The sequence below is a fragment of the Lycium ferocissimum genome, chromosome 8 (genome assembly GCF_029784015.1).
Source record: "Lycium ferocissimum isolate CSIRO_LF1 chromosome 8, AGI_CSIRO_Lferr_CH_V1, whole genome shotgun sequence".
Lineage (NCBI taxonomy): Eukaryota > Viridiplantae > Streptophyta > Magnoliopsida > Solanales > Solanaceae > Lycium > Lycium ferocissimum.
This window is the reverse complement of record NC_081349.1, coordinates 2,080,268-2,085,263: the sequence shown is the minus strand read 5'-3', so window position 1 is coordinate 2,085,263 and position 4,996 is coordinate 2,080,268.

Genomic DNA, 4,996 nt, shown 5'->3' with positions numbered 1-4,996 from the left:
GGGAGGGGGACTCGGGATCATATAGTAAAATGTGCGTGATAACATACCCGACCCGGGACTCGGTGAAAGATGTAACAACCATATGCACAAGCAGGGTAGTGAGTAACAATATACAACTAGATCACCATCTGAGACTCAATCGACAAGTAGATTAACTAACACTCAAGTATCAAACGATAGTCATATTAAGGAAAGTCTCAGAACCATAGATATGTATCAAATCAATACGAGACAGACTTATGAAAATTAAGGACATTACTTATTCTGAATCCTTTAGAATAGGAACCTTTATATAACATTTACTATCCAATCATATAGAAGACTCGAGGCGTAGCTCGACCACTTTAAGAATTCTAATATCAGAAGTGAATAAGAATCATAAATCATGCTCGAAACTTATGAATAGAATTACCCCGAAGCTCATATCATATCTTACTTACGTCTAGGACATGCCAAAAGAAAGAAGGGATAGGCTTTACATACCTTTAGCGTTTACTCGCAACACAACACGTACACGCTACCCAATAGTACCTCAACCTATATTAGGACGTCAAGAACTACGGTTAAGCTACGGGGTGATTCAAAACGTATTCTAATATTAGTAACTCCTTTCTAGATAATTAGACGACGTTTCCCTTATATTCAAATCAACCACATACAACCAGCCAACATCAACGTCACTAACCATACATTCAAGTATCAACCCGAGACTATTCAAACAAGACTCGAGAACACTCCGGACAGCCCGTACAACGTTCTAAAACAGCCCAACCAACATACAATACAACATGTAATCTTCCAAGCTCAACAAGAACAACAACAACACATTCTTTTCATCCAAATTCATAAATTATACCAACAACTACACGTTACAACATTATTCATTTAAATGCAAAAACTATACTAACAACATACTAACTTCTACAACAGCCCACAAACAATTACAACACCAACTTGAACCATTAAATCCTTCATTCTCATCATAAAATCCATAACAACATCAACCAAAATACTAAGTAAAATTAGTTCATCCTCTTCTACAAAACCCCCTACCGGCCCTAACACCAACACACATAATTCCATGAATTTCATCCATATCTACACATTACAACATGCTCAAACCACCCTTAATACATGTAAAAGAGGATTAAACCTTACCTTTAACACTTGACTTCTCAACTTGGCTAGAATTTGTGAATTGCAAGAATGAATGTTTTGATTGCTCCAATGGCTACTTCATTACTTGGGGACCTTCCAATTGGTTGAAATACTAAAAGAAAATCAAATTTTGACCCAAATTTCCCAAAAGCTTAATCTCGGACCCAGGGTTTTGGTTTCTTTCTATCTCTAAGGTTTTTTAAGTTGTGAAGATGATAAAATGGTTTCCCCTTTGTCATCAATTTGATCTTATATGGTAAAAACTAAGAGGTGGCCCATGCCCCACTCATTTTGAGCCAATCAAATTTGGTCATCCCATGGTTTTGGGGCCCAAAGGCCACTAATGGTTAATTAGTGAAGAATTGTTTTAATCCCACTTAATAATCTAATCATGGTTAATTAATCCCTAATCTTCATTAAATTTTCATACCAAATAAAATTTAAAAACCCTTTGTGCTAAAACAAAATCGGGGGTTAAAAAAGTCTCACCCCCTATTTTTAAAATAGTCTTTTTCCTTTTAAAGCCAAATTTTCTTAAAATATCCCAATGTACAAAAATACGGATATAACAACCCGGCCAAAAGTCATTAATATGGGGGGAAACAATAAATATGGGAAATCTCCTATATATATATAGATAGTAGTAAAAAAGTGGGGAAAATAAAAAGGGTAACCCCCGGGGCTAGTCCCGGGTAATACAAAAGGGATCTACGAGAAAAAAAAAACGGGAAATACTAATACATGAATCTATGTCTCTAGAATAAAAAAAGAACGAATAAGAAAGTCTTCAAGGGCAAGGACGCCAACTCACCCAAAAAGTCGAGTGGGAAACGAAGAGTCGTCCCACGGGTCAAAAGAGATCGGACCGGGGACTCGCATTCATAAAAAAATGCGGAAGGGCAAAAACCCCCACAAAACAAAGGGTCGGTAGGGGTGTCCACCAAGTATAGTTAACACAATTCGGAAGGTAAAGCAAATAAACAAGGGAAACTAGCAAGTAAAGATAATATAATCACAAAAGAATCCATCCCCGCCTATGTAAATCATCTCCCAAATCGTCAAGTCCAAATGGTTTCCCATCCAATCCAATCACCAATAGAATCATCACGATCCATCATCCCCAAAATCATCACCCTCCCAAACTCCAACATCTCAAACAAGGGGTTTAAAGCAAGCGGGAAAATGGTAGAAGTGATGCCTCTATGCAAAAGGTTCCTTTTTACTTCGGATGAATATTCGACGTCTTCGGAGCACAACCCAACGGGCCATGAAGTCTAAGTGCCACCCGTCCCAATCTTTGCCCCCGGAACGGGGTTCGGCTAAGTTTTTGGGGGTCCCGGGGGCCCCCCCGGGGGACCCTTGGGGTCCCCCGTACTAAAACAATTTCGGGAAAAACTCAATCGGGGATGCAACAATGATGCCGGGTGCTATCGAATACCCAAATTTTACGGTCCCCCTCAAGTAAACAGTCTCAAAATCAATTTTATATAATCAACGGTTTTGGAATTGAACCCCGGGGAAACGGCTTCTTCTCCTTTTTCAAAATAAAAAAAATTCTCAATTTTCGGTTTTATATAAAAAACGATTTCCGGGGAAAGGGCTTTTAAAATCGGCCTTTTTACAATCACTTAAGTCAAAAAGTTTATCAAACACCAGTTTTCCAATCAAAAATCCGGATCATCACCGGTTTGCCTTGGCTTGAATTGGAGGGGAACGTTTTGTATATGTAAAACGATCAAATTCAAAATCACAAGTATCCAAAGAGGTACGCCAACACGTATCACATCACAATACTAAGTTGGGGATGCCAACAAAATCGGGGGGGTAATACCCCCAAAATTATAGTTAACACAATTCGGAAGATAAAGCAAATAAACGGAATCAAAAAGTAAAGATAATATAATCACAACCAGAATCCACTTGACTTCTCAACTTGGCTAGAATTTTAATTGAAGAAGAATGTTTTGATTGCCCCAATGGCTCCAGGTTACTAGGGACCCCAATTGGTTGAAATACTAAAAAAAATCAAATTTTGATCAACCCAAACCCTTTGACCCGGGCCACCCTTGGGAGCCTCTTTTTCCCCAAAGGGTTTTTTTAAGTTGTAAAAAGATAAAATGGCTTCCCTTGTAATAATTTGATACTTATATTTGACTAAGAGGTGGACACTGCCCCACTCGTTTGAGCCAATCAAATTTGGTCTCCATGGGGGGGGCCCCATCCACTAATGGCTAATTATGAAGTAATTAAGTCTTAATCCCACTTAATAATCTAATCATGGTTAATTAACCCCTTCTTCATTAATATTTTCATCCCAAAAAAATTTTAAAACAACTTGTGCTAAAACAAAATCGGGGGTTAAAAGTCTCTACCTCGTATCTAAAAATAGTTTTGGGCCCCTTAATTTTCCCCGCGATTCCCCAAAATACCCCAATGCAAAAATGGGGGATTAAAAACCGGTCGAACAAGTCATTAATATGGGGAAATAAATAAATATAAAAAAAAATTTTATATATAAGATAGTAGTAAGGGGGAAGATAGCAAGATCCCCCGGGGTCTAGTCCGGATAATACAAGAGCATCTACAAGAAAAAAAAAATCCGGAAGTACTAATACATGATATCTATGTCTCAGAAAAAAAGAAAAGACACGTAATAAGAAAGTCTTAAAGGCCCGGGAGACCCCCAAGCTCCCCCCAAAAAAGTCGATAAGGGGCCCGGGGTCGCTCACCCGGGGGTCAAAGGCCCCGGTCCGGTACCCCGCATTCATAAAAAGAAGCGGAATTTAAGGTCCTCAAGCAAAAACTTGGAAAGGATCCCCCGGCCGACAAAATTATAGTTAACAAAATTTCGGAAGATAAAGCAAATAAACGGAATCAAAAAGTAAAGATAATATAATCACAACCAGATATCCATTCCCCCTATGTAAATCATCTAAACCCAAATCCCAAGTCCAAAGTATACCAATCCCAAACACCACAAAAGAATCTCCGATCCTCTCCCAAAAGGTCATCACAAACCAAACATCCCAAAACCAATAAAATCATAATGCAATGCGGGCAATAAAAGGATGAAGTGATGCCGCTATAAAAAGAGGTGTACCGGATGAAATATCGACGTCTCGGGAGCACAACCCCCCGTGACTCATGAATCTAAGTGCCCCCGTCCCGGGGAAACTTTGCCCGGGGGGACGGACGGGGTTCCGGGAATTGCTTAAGGGGGTCCCCGGGACCACCCGGGGGGCCCATTGGGGTCCTTGTACTAACAACAATTTCGGGATAACATCGGGAAACGGCCAGCAACAATGATGCCGGGCTAGCCCCTTGAATATCGACCATTTCCCCAACCCCAAATAAACGGGGTTCCTCAAAAAAACAATTTTATATAATCAACGATTTCGGGAAATTTAACCTTGGGCATCGGCCTTCTCACAAGACTAAGTAAAATACCCTCAATTATCGTTTCCCTATAATCAACGATTCCCGGGAAGGATCTTCGGGCATCGGCCTTTTTACAATTTCCCTTTGGGGAAAAAGTTTATCAAACACCGGTTTGTCAATCAACGATACCGGGTCATCCCGGTATTTGCCAAAGCTTGAATAAGGGGGAAACGGTAATGTATGTAAATCGATCAAGTTCAATATCACAAGTATCCCAAAGAGGAGCCAAAACCCTATCACATCCAATACTAACGGGGGGTATCCAAAATATTGTTCGCTCCAAAAGCACCGCAAGGTACGTGGTCGTACAAGTAATAAAGTGATTATGTAAAATTTGGGTGTGAACCCACGAGACTTATGATCAATATTTCACGAGAATAAACTATTGCTTACTATCTAT